This window comes from Takifugu rubripes, chromosome 17 (assembly GCF_901000725.2).
Source record: "Takifugu rubripes chromosome 17, fTakRub1.2, whole genome shotgun sequence".
Lineage (NCBI taxonomy): Eukaryota > Metazoa > Chordata > Actinopteri > Tetraodontiformes > Tetraodontidae > Takifugu > Takifugu rubripes.
In genome coordinates this window covers 1,139,727-1,151,896 of record NC_042301.1, presented here as the reverse complement: position 1 = coordinate 1,151,896, position 12,170 = coordinate 1,139,727, and the positions used below count along the sequence as shown (strand labels likewise).

Below are 12,170 nucleotides of genomic sequence, written 5' to 3'. Positions count from 1 at the left end.
ATGTTTTTCCAATAATTGGCAGCAGAGGTTGACTCCCCCCCCCCCTCCCCCCCTCCCGTTTATCCCCCCCCCTTTCTCGCTGTTGCTCTTCCTCTTCCTCTGCAGATGAAGACTTGGCCCAGGATCAAAGGCAGCCCCCGACCGCCACTCTGGCCACCACAAAAGGGCGTCGGGCGGTGGCGTGGGGCCAGCTGCTGCACATGCTCACACGGACGGGGACGAGGCTTCCAGAGGGGCCCTGGGACAGACGCCTCGTGCCCCCCCCTCATAAGAGGTCAGTAATAGTAGATGAGGATCTGGCCTTTTGTTTCCATCTGGTTCTTTTCACAGCTGATTGTTTATTTTCAGGTTTTTTTTAAAATCCTCCCTTCTGGGAATTCTTCATCCCACATCTCCACCTGCTGATGTTCTGCTTCCACCAGTCAGGCAGCCGGAACCACCCCAGGACCCAAACACGACAGCAAGACCCTGGTCTGGGGCAGGAACCACAGAGTCGGTCCGGATGGTCCAGATGGTCCGGATGGTCCGGATGGTCCGGATGGTCCGGATGGTCCGGATGGTCCCCTCTGCGGACATAAACCGTCCACACAGGACGAAGGTTTGGACACAGAAAAGTCTTAAAACAGACAAAAGAGGGTTTAAATCGGACCCTTTAGCAGCAGCCGATCCTCCTCCTCCTCCTCCTCCTCCTCCTCCTCCTCCTCCTCCTCCTCCTTCTGGTGCTGGAGCCCAGCATGTGTTTGGGATTAGATGTCCTCTGGTGTCGAAGGAGAACAGTCAACAAACGTTCTGCTGCGGCCGTAAATCAGCCGTCCACGCCCTCGCCGTGGCCGTGATTCTCTGCAAGATGGCCGTCGTGTGCAGCAGAATCAGGTATTAATCAAACTCTTGTTGCCGGGCTGCTTTTAATTAGGGACGAGCGTCAAACGAGGGGAGGAAGCTCGTCACCGATGAGGTGAACAAACGTAGCTTTAGCACCGTTAGCAGCAGTAAAGTACCACCCCTCCTTTTTAGGGCCATAGTGGCCCCACATTGGTTCATTTCCAGGTAAATTGATTCAAATCAGGCTGATGCCGTCTGGGGGCGTGGCCAAAGATCTTCCACTCTCTGGGTCTGGGACCCTTGTGGGGGGGTCAGGGGGGGGGGTTCTATGTCCACCCAACCTTCCAAAGCCAGCTCACCTCTCCAAATGTTTGTCTTCTCTACGTTAGAAAGTGAGCGGCCCACCTGAGCGGGGCGACCTGAGGGCAGCTGGGATGGAAACGATCAGGCTCTCTTCAGCACGGTGGGAGTACGGAGTCGGGGTTCTTCAGCCCCGCTTCCTCGGGGGGGAATGTCCGTCTCTGCTCGCACCGCTATGTTTGCTACCTTCGTTAGCTCGTTTCCCCCTGGAAATGGGAAAACCCCCAAATTCCATCCAGCCTGCGACACAGCCGTTAGCATTCATGTTAGCATGATGCACAGTCTCTGATCCCAATTATCCCGACTCCTGACGTTTGAGGCGTTGCTTTGGAAGGACGTGTGTTAAACCGTAGGTCATCGCCACGCCTGGGCCAGCTAACGCTAACCTCAGGCAACTCTCAAAGCTCCTCATGTGACCAGTGCTCACACACAACCCAAAAAACCCAACTTCACAATAAAAGCGCGGCCTAAGTAGAAGCCAACCAATTAAAAGAGTGAGAAACAAGAAGAACGCGCCTCCTTAAATCGGGTCAACTGCTTGGTTATTGCTTCAGTGGAAGGTTCTTGGCGGATAGAAAATTAGGAGCAAAGAAGTCTGATGTTGTTTTTGTGCAATAATGGGGAATTATTTTCACTTTTATGTGTCCCTCCTACAGAGAAAATAGGCCTGATCTCTCCCTTTGTGGCTGCTCCAGCTGCTCACTTCCACCACCCACACAGCACATTTTCCCAGGCAACAATGCTCCTCCGAAGTTTACGCACAATAAATAACGATGTGCCCAAAGCAGTTAGCGGCGGCGCTGCTCTGCGTTTCCTGGCCGGACTTGAAATGAAATGGTAATTTTGACTTGAGGAGGATTTCAAAGGGCCGGCCCCCACGTTTCATCTGGGCGCGCACCACGAGCTCGCCGACACATCCACGCCGGGATTTCAGGAGAGAAAAAGGCCGAATTTGAAAGTTTTGCTGTGAACTTCCTCCTTTCTTTTTTTTCCAGCGTCTCCCCGCAGAAGCGGAGATGCAGCGCCGCGTTGCCCCCCCCCCCCAGATGGATGGCGTTTATATAAACAGCCCGCCCCGCTCTTATGGATGTGTCATTGTTGGGAGATCGTTCGCAGGCATTTGAATAGATAATTCTCCCGTTTGATGGAGACGTTTCTCTTCAGAGGTCACTTGTGGGGGTAGAGGAGTGTCCTCCGTCTCCCGTGCTATTTTCACATCTGAGGCTCCGGCCCTCCTTCCTGCCTCTCCCTGGGGAGCTTGACTGACACTTGAATCGGCCTCTTGCTCGGGAGGAGCAGACGCTCTCCAAAACTCCATCTGAGCTCCGCTCGCCCGCCTCTGTTATGCAAAACGCTTTTGTCTCCAACAAAAGCGCGCAACAATGCGCGCTCGCGTCCCGGCTCCGTTAGACGTCGACTCCGGCCGGTGGTGGCCAGACAAAAGGAGCAGTGGTCGGGAATTCTGTTATCTCAGGGGGAGAAATGGGACCCAGACGGGGGTTTGGAGCCTGCGCCCGCCGCCTGTTGCTCTCCCGCGTCCGTGGGTCCGGCCCGGACGGACCCGGGACCAGTCCAGGAAGCCCTCCCGGCTCCTCTGATCCTTCAGCTGTCACCAGGGAAGCGTGCGGCTAACAAAAGCAGCCTGTGGAGGCGTCTCCATTATGTGTCCCTGAACCGGGCCGGGGTTAATTACTGCTGACGAGGCTCCGGGCTGACGAGGCTCCGGCTGACGAGGCTCCGGGCTGACGAGGCTCCGGGCTGAGGGCCCTCGGTCGGCACCACGGCGTCACACACGGCTGCGCCGCGTCGGGCCTTTGATGTCTGGTTTTGGTGAAGACGCACACATTTGCATCAGAGGTTCGCGGCGTTTGTATTGGGAAACGGGCGTTTGTGAGCTGACCCGGGTACCGAGCACAAGCAGAACCTCGACATCCGCAACGTCCGTCTGTGACCTTTGACACCAGTCGCACGTTTCCTTTGATCTAGTTACCCGGAACGTAGAGATTACGCATCCGATCCGTGTTCAGATCCGTGTTTGCCATCAGTGTCGACACATTTCGTGACTTTTGCTTCCGATTTCACCGACACCGAGGAAGAGCAGCGCTCCTCAAACGCCGGCGGCCCCCTGCTGGCTGTGGGGATGTTTCGGGCTCCATATTTATGATCAGGCAGGAGCACGAGGCGATGCTGGGCAGCATCCGTGTAACGCCCGTGTGCTTTTCTTTAGGTGACCATAACGTGAACGCTGCTGCTGTTGGTGGGACCCGTGACCACAACGCGTCTCCACGGAAGCAGGGGCCACCAAAGGTGAGCGTCACCTGCGACCACGAGATGCCACTTCCTGGTTGTGGTGGCCAACGTGTCGTCTGAGGGCCCCTCAAAGGCGCCGCTGCGTCTGTGGCTCCCACAGGTAAAAGCGTCTCTTGAATGGCTAAATATAGCGCGTGTACATCCAGTGGAGTCGCCCCCTACTGGTCACTGGGAAGAATGCACCTGTGTGGTGTTTCAGCTCTGATCCTTCAAGAATAATAATCTGTCTTTATTTAAATGTTACAACTGCAGTCCTGGGAGAAGAAAGAGGAGCGCTGGTACGTCACTAAAATGAGATTTACCTTCAAATGTGTAACACAAGAACCAGCCGGGCAGGTCCTGTTTCTCTTTGAATTGTTCTCTCTCTCTCCCTCTCTCTCTCTCCCTCTCTCTCTCGGTCCCGGTCCCGAAATAATATTAACAATGGCGCTGCCTCAGACAAAGACGAGCAGGACATTGTAACCTTCACGCCCTTCACGGAGGAGCAACTCGTTTTATTTAAATCTCCCACATCAAAGGGCCAAATGCAAATTCCTGCAGCTTCCGCGCCAGCATTTGATGTTTCGGGGAGCCGAATTATTGTGGCGATTACAGTGGCGGTACACAAGCGCCTGAACGGGCCAAACAAGGGTCCTTGTTGCGGCTCTCAATTAGCGGTGTGACATCTCAGCACTCGACATCTGAGAGGAACCCCACAATAAAAGAGGCTGTTTGCGCTGATAAAGTGATTTGGTTCTTTCATCTGCACCAACAGTGGGGCTGTTTGAGCTTCTGGGGATCCTCGGCACCTCCCGTTACCGTGACAATAGTGTCACTGTGTTCCGGGTTGGAGAGGAGCCGCAGGTTTATACAGTCCTGGAAAAAGGGTGTGTGTCGCTGCTTCAAAGCAGGAACGCAGCTAAATGCAGCATTTCATCAGCAGTTGTTGTCTCCGAGCAGCGTAGCTACGAGATAGTAGCTTAGCATGGGCCGGATGTTGCGTGGTAAGAGCGGCGAGGCCGTCGCGGAGGTGCGGGGATTGGGATGTGATGCTGCCAAGGTCAGGCTGTCTGCCCTGGTGGTCCAACTGCTCCAGAAACAATTAGCATCTGGACAGTTAGCATCTGGACAGTTAGCATCTGGACAGGAACGCCTGAGCTGAGGGAGCCGTGAACACATCTGTGTGGATCGGATCTGTTCACCTTTCACGTTGCAGGATTTATCCCGTCTGAAAATGAGGAACGAGGCCCAGAAAACCGATTATTCCTCCGGATATCTCTATCAGCACCGGGGCGGGTTAGCGAGAAAGACGGGGCAACGGTGGGAAGGACAAAAGGGCGTTAGATCCAGTCTCACCACGCAGGGCTGGTGGAAGATGTGCTGGCAACCTCTGTGTGTGTGTGTGTGTGTGTGTGTGTGTGTGTGTGTGTGTGTGTGTGTGTTATTGTTGTAAAAGTGGCCCTCACAACCAAACTAGCGCAGCTTTGACTGACGACTTAACAGGCGAAACGGAATTTGTCTTTGCCGGGGTGTCAGATGCTCTGCCAGCGAGCGAGGAAGCGCAGCCGAGAATCTCGCCCGCGTCTTCTTCGCCCTCTCTTTTCTCCGACGGTTTAAGGCGGCTCAGCGAGCGCAACATCAAAGGCCTCGCGCTCCCAGTGTACATTGTTGTTCCAGCAACCACATGAAACGGAAACAGGAGCGATGGAGAAAGGCGAGGAGAGGTGGAGCACATTTTTCCCGTCTTTCTTCCCTTGTACATAAATCGGCAGCGATGGAGGGAATCGCTTTAGGAACGCTACAAGATTAGCGCTTTTATCTCTTCATTTCAAACGCCACATCCTCCACATGCTAACGGCTGTCATGCTAACGGCTGTCAGCGGCTCCCGCCGGACCAGCCGGTTCCTGTATTAGACCAGAACTCCTCCAACACCGAGCCGAGCTCCACTGGATCAGCGCCGCTCGTTATCCTGAAATCTGCCGCCTGTGCACGAAGTCGTGCACTTCCTGTTTCTAGAGAAGCAACGTTTTTAGTGGGAGGAGCTTCGGAGTTGGTTATTTTCAGTACATTTGTTCCATCTTGGAACAGATGAATGTTGGAAACGTCGAGTTTTGGCGAACGATTCCAACTTAACGACACGTTTGCGTGAAACGTAACTTTACGTATTTAATAGGAATAATCATAAATCCTAATTATTGTGCATCAGTGGGGTCGTTTCCACCAGCTTCTACTCCCTCCTGCTCCTATCTGCACACAGAGACCACCCAGCAGTGTGTGTGTGTGTGTGTGTGTGTGTGTGTGTGTGTGTGTGTATGTGTGTGTGTGTGTGTGTGTGTGTGTGTGTGTGTACCTCCCACCATCTGGGGCCTGTTTGTAGAGATTTTCTGTAAAAATCAGAGTCACGCCGCGGCAGGATTACCACTGTGAGAAGCAGCACCTGGAAGAAGCTGGCTGCTCCGGCTTTTTTCCTCGGATGCTCACGGAAGTTTCCGGCGTTCCCAGCTCGAGGCGCAGGATTTGTTCTTGACCTACATGAGCGTCCCGGGCCTCATCCCACCATCCGAAAAGCAGGGAAAAGGGAAGGAGACATCTCATATTCAGTCCAGACAACATCCAACAAGGGTTTAGTGCACGAGACCAACGCCTGCGTGCGTGCGTGCGTGCGTGCGTGCGTGCGTGCGTGCGTGCGTGCGTGCGTGCGTGCGTGCGTGCGTGCACGTCTACCTCACATATCACATTTCCAGTGCACTTTTCTTTAAATTCAAGCTAAAACTGCAGAGGTTGAACCCCCTGGCTGGAAGGGCTGCATCATCCAGGCAGATTGAGGCAGGTTCCTCCTCTGAGTTGAGGGGGAACCAGAACCGGAGCCCCATCCCGTCCCTACTGGCTCCAGCCCTCAGCCGTGTGTTCGGGTGCTCGACCCGCGTGCACAGACGTGCACAGACGTGCACACACATTTGCTGGCTCTGCCAAGGTCAAAGCTGTTGTCTAGGGACCCGAAGGAGGGACGACTCCTGCAGCGTTAGGCTGCCTGCTGCTCCTGAGTCCAGTCAGGCTTCCGGGCCACGACACCGGCCCGTCGGACCTCCTCCCCGGGTGTTCTGCTCCGTCTCCTGCTCCGGTCTACGCGCGGTACGCCTGCCGCCCTCTCTTGACCCGCCCACCCTGCGCGTGGCGCCTGCCAGCGTCACCCTCTCTCGCGGGGGCGCCGTCGCCCGCTGCCACCTCCAGCTCCACTGTCCATTGTGTCGGGACAAAGCCCGCCCTGTCCCGGCGGCGCCGGCACGCCACGCTCCCTGTAAAGGATGAAAGCGGGCCGGGGCCCCGCTCCGAAGGCGCGGCGCTGCTGCGGCGCCCGTTCTCCCCGGACAGTAACGGCTTGTGATCTGTGGAGATAAAAAGGACCGAAAGAATGTGTTTGATGTCCCCATTTGAATAAATGCTGCGATGCTAATCGTTTTAGGGCGCTAATCACGTCAGCGCACATCTGCGTAGGTGTGTGTTTGTGTTGGTGCGATTGTCGACACCATGTCATCACACAGGCTCTCAAACCTCTCACTTTTTAGGCTCCTCCAGCTGTTTTTGTCACTAAATCGACACCTTCACAGCAGCGTCGCACAGGAACGCCCAGAAATACCTGAAACGTGACCACGTTAGCCACTTTGCTCATCTTTACCTTCACCAGTGACGCACATGTGGATGAACAAAGCAGCACAGACAAGTGTGTGTTTCCTGGAATTCCGCAGGGATTCACATCTGGACTGGATTTAGCCGCGTGTTGTGAAAGCTTCGGCCGCTGAGCTCAGAGCTTAAATGAGCAGCAGCAGCTCTCCATCAGGTGGCCTGGAGAGCAGCTTTGCAGCCGTTAGCACGCCAGCATCTGGGGGAGATATTAGCAAGCTTCTCGCAACAAAAGAATATTTTTAGTCTTGATTCCTGAAAAAGTTCCACGTTGCTCTTAAACTGTGCTCCTCCGATCCGCTGGCTCTGTTTGATCGCCTGCTCTTGCCGCTCCGGTTCAAGGTCTCGGTGCCACAAGCTCAGCTTCCTATGGACCGCGGCCTTTGAAAGAGGCGAGAGGATCAGACGGCCCTCGACAGAGAATCTTCTCAGGAATTCGCCGACAGTGTCACAAAGACGAAACTTGCCTCCCGCCCTTTGTGAGGGGGGAGCGAAGCAGACGACTCCCCCCTGCAACCACAGCAGACGGAGAATTGTCCCAATTTCTCCTCCTTCATCGCGAGCGCGGCGCCTTTCAAGCCGAACCTTCTGTAGCTCGTTCCACATGTGATTCGGGCTCTTGTGTGGCGAGGCAAACTTTGGGACTTTTTGATATTTCCGAGCGCCGGCTGACAAGTTTCTGTCACTCACCCTTTCTTCCCTCCTCTCTCTCCCCATCGATTGATTAGCAGGCATCAAGGCTCTGTCGTCATGGCAGAACTTCATCGGGAGCTTCAGTTCTTTCCTGGTGTCTTTCAACCAGCAGCTGTCAGCCACATCAACGGGAGGCGCCGTTAAACTGAAGCGCGCTCCAACACTATATATAGATGGAAAATGTCACTCCTTTCAAGAGACGAGGCACCTTCGGAGTCGTCGATACGGAGCGCTTTATCACCGGCAGGAAAACTTTGGAACAGCAAAAAAAAAGTGGAGATGAAACGATTGTTCTCTCTTCCCACTTTGTGCTTGAAAGAGGGAAAGAGGAGATTATTCAGAAGAGGGTGGAAGCGTTTAAGGGGCTGGCTTTTTGATCTGCCTGTCCGTCAACGGGGGGGGGGGGGGTGGGGGGTGGGGGGGGCACCTCCTGATGCTTCTGATCGTTAGGTGTCCTCAAAGTGTCTCGACGCCTCTTTGTTATCGCTGAGCGCGTCGATTAAAGGGAGGAATATCATTTATTCATCCCGCCATTGAGCGGAAGAAAGGAGGGATCCAAGAGCTTAGCGTTGATTTTCGTCAAACTCTGAAGGCGCTGATGAAGTCAGCGTTCCTTTGAGAGAGGCGGCGGGAAGGTGCCGAGCGCACGTCGGCGCCGAGCACGCCGGCCGGCGTGCGAGATGAGATAAACGGTGATCAGACTTTGTTAAACTTCTCTTTCAACCGCTGATGCAGGACGAGCGCTCGCTCTCCTGATCTTCCGGTCGCACCTCCGCCGCCATCTTGGTCTCACATCTGCCCTCTGGTGCGCGCGCCCGTGCGGAACGCCGCGTCCCGTGCACGCCGTAGCGCCCAGGTATTGGGAACGACGGCGTTCTCAGCGTGTCTGCGTCTTGTTTTTGTCACATTCAGCTTTGCTCCATTTTCCAAACGCGGCACCTGCTCCTTTAATGTGCCTCCCTGTCTGGAAGTCCTTTCCTTTCCTACTGTTTCTCCGCCTTTTTTCTCCCGTTTTCAAACCCTCCGTCCCGTTGCGAGGTGTCTCTCAGAAGTTGAAAAGTTCCTTTCAAGCCGCAAGTTTTTGCCATCTTCACTTTTCAACTGGCGAGATGAATATCGGCGGGACAAAGCGTGGCGAGGAAAGGCTTTTGACAGGACTTCTGAGGGCCCGGGAGCTGGTCCCGTCTCTTCCTTTTGCAGTTTTCCCATAACTGGCTTTCTTGCGCGGATGCTAAAAGACACGCTATCAAATGCAGACTGCGAGTCCCGGCCTTTCATGGAACATCAGTGGAGCCTTTGAGGAGAGGCTGCTGTGCTCCTTTTTTTGTTTTGTTTTTTTTTAAAATTAGAAATATGTGCATCAGAGCCACGGGATTGTGTCCCGGAAAACAACGCCCGGAATTAGGCGGCGTGCGACATTTTCACCCCTGCTCGTCGTAAAAATCCGAATTGGTCGCGGGTTTTTGGTGTGGAACATCGATGGCTGTCCTGTTCTGGTCGTGATCGGATCATGGGTGGATAACGAGGGCCGTGGGGGGGCGCTGTAACACTCATCCCCCTGTAGGGCGGCGACACGGAGCAGCATCAAGATGGCCGAAACTCCAGCTCTGTGCAAATAAGCAGCCTGTAAACCGCAGTGTTGGTGCTTTGTAAATGGTGAAAGGGAATGCTTTAACATTGTGTGGCGGATGTATTTCAAGGCTTTGAACGCTGGATGGAATCCGGATTTCGCCCACACAACCGCAGGCTTTGCTTTTGCCTTTTGACTGAAATATCATACAGATTCCAAGGAGCCCAAAAAAGCCCGCCTGAGGAATGTCTCTGAAAGCTTTCCCAAAGCCTTTAGCTGCCACGGCTGCACGTCCCGAAAGCTCCGCGGAAACCTCAGGCTGTTCCCAGCGGGACTCCAGTCGCTGCACATCTGGAGCGGAGGCACCAGACACCTGAGGTGCCACATGGGGGGCGGATCGCTGCATCGCCCTTTAACGCAGGCGTGCGAGGTCCCGGCCCGTGTGGACCGAGGGACCTGGCTGGGGGCTGCGCCACCTCCTTTAAGGAGCATCTCTTGGCAGGAGAGCAGGAACCACCTTCCTCTTTGATCTCTGACCAGCCGTTACAGCCGTGCAGCCTGCCTGAACGGACCGGTCGCCACGACGCCAGTGACGGGTGAACAGCAGCAACGCTCCTCCTCAATCACACATTTGGGGCTTCGCTCGCCTTGAACGTGCGCTGTCGTTGGAGGGTTATCCGCCGTGCGCGGCGTCATATGAGGCAGAAGGACGTTAAATACGATCAAACTTAACAACGTCGGACGCACACGTGCAGCATGTGCACGAAACACAAGTGTGATGTTTCCATGAACACTGAGACGTCACGTTTGGGAAGTGATTTCATTTAAAACGGCAGGAAAGAGGAGGTGGGAGCACCAGCCCAGCACCACGGGGACGTATCCATGAACAATGCTGGTCCAAACCAGCAGCAATGTCCAGTAATCCCAGTAGAACCAGACAGAGGAGCAGCAGAAGTGGGATCGTTCAACTACCCAAGGAGCTCTACGCGTCCGTCCAGTTCACACGGCTGAGGGCTGGAGCCAGTAGGGACGGGATGGGGCTCCGGTTCGTGCTGCAGGAAAAGTGCTGCAGTTTATTTTGGTCACAGTTTCTCTGGAGTAAATTAGCACATCAAGGATTTTAGGGTAAAGAGCCTTAAACAGGACAAAGAGTGTCCTTATCACATCGGTGAATACAGGATCTCTGCAAGAGATACAGCCTTGACCCCCCCACCCCCCCACTCACACACACACACACACAGACAGACACAGACAGACACACACACACACACACACACACACACAGGTGAAATCCTTCCTCCTCTGTGAAGCGAGCGTTTGGTATCAGGCAGAAAATCAAGTACAGCCACATTTTGCGGCTCTGGAGGTTGGAGAACGTTCTGAAGGAAATATATTCAGTTGTGTGTGTGAGGAATGTCTGCACGGGCGTGCACGTACGTGCACGGGGGCTGCACTCACTTTCCTGTTGATTTCAACACCAGCAGTTCAATTTTGATCACTAACGTCTAACTCTTAGTTTACTTTCAGCAGCTGATTTTTATGGGTATAAAATACATTATTTCACTTCCTCTAGTTTAATATGAGTTAAGTTAAGTTAAGTTAAGTTAAGTTAAGCTAAGTTAAGTTAAGTTAAGTTAAGTTAAGTGGCATCCTCATTCTAGTCACATGACTGAAATAATTAATTGAAATCACCAAATAGATAATATAAATGTTTCTTCTCTCTCTCTCTCTCTCACACACACACACAGACACACACAGACACACACACACACACAGACACTCACACACACACACACACTCACTCACACACACACACACACACACACCATTGGTCCCCAGGGCTCCAGCTGCCAAAGGCTCTAAAGTCATGTTGTTGTCCCGGTGTGATTGAAGGTCCAGCTGGTGGAGCCGCCCTTTTGATCCCTCTCCCTTTTATGAGAAAGACAAACAGCTCCTCGTCGTCACCCACAGTGGAGTGATTGTTACACACACACACACACACACACACACACACACACACACACACACACACACACACACACACACACACACACACACACACAGTGGTCACACATTAATGTGGCGCTCACACAGGCTCGTGCTCATGAACAGTTACACAGAACTTGTGTTTTCTTAATGCTGCCCTCCCCCCCCACCCCCATCCTCTCTCTCTCTCTCTCTTTCTCTGTCTCTCTCTCTCTCTCTCGTACTGTAATCACTCTGTTAATGACCTGCTTGAACTCCAAATGCAGCCCAGAGGGGGAGGGGAACCCTGTGGGTGAGGGGGTGACGCAGCTCCAGCATGTGTGAACATGGTCTCAGCACATGGACTCTAAAGGAGCTGGGACGGTGCTCCGATTCCCAAGTCTGTTCCTGCTGGTCCATCCTGCCCCCGGGTTGCCCCAGATGCACCCGCGGCATCGTCTGGTGGTTCTTTGCTTTAAGTCGAGCGATGTGAGAATATAGAAAATGTACAGGGATCTAAAACAAAATGAAGAAGAAGAATCCTTAGCACCAAGCTGAATGCTTGAACGGGGCCCGTCCACGAGGCTTTCTGCCCTTTAGCACGCTGAGAGAACAATGGAGGGGTAATAGTAGAGGCAGGGGGGGGGGGGGATGTGCAGCCGGACCCACACTTCCTGGGTCGCTGCTGCCCCAGAGGCCTTTCAGGGTCTCCCAACGTGGGGCCCATCCATCCCAGGTCTGTGAAAAGTGACTTTGATGGGATCCTTCTGCAGCTAACGTCATGAACGA

At 54.0% G+C, this 12,170-nt stretch overlaps 1 protein-coding gene across 1 annotated transcript in view; it reads left to right on the top strand.

The window, feature by feature from the left end:
• The first annotated feature begins 712 nt into the window (after positions 1-712).
• The window catches only part of LOC105419692 (axin-2), a 35,814-nt gene continuing 24,356 nt past the window's right edge, over positions 713-12,170 (top strand). Inside the window, exons 1-3 of the mRNA XM_029850227.1 lie at positions 713-873; positions 1,212-1,285; positions 3,410-3,592. The gene's annotated coding sequence lies outside the window, so the exon portion shown is untranslated. The remainder of the gene's footprint in view (positions 874-1,211; positions 1,286-3,409; positions 3,593-12,170) is intronic.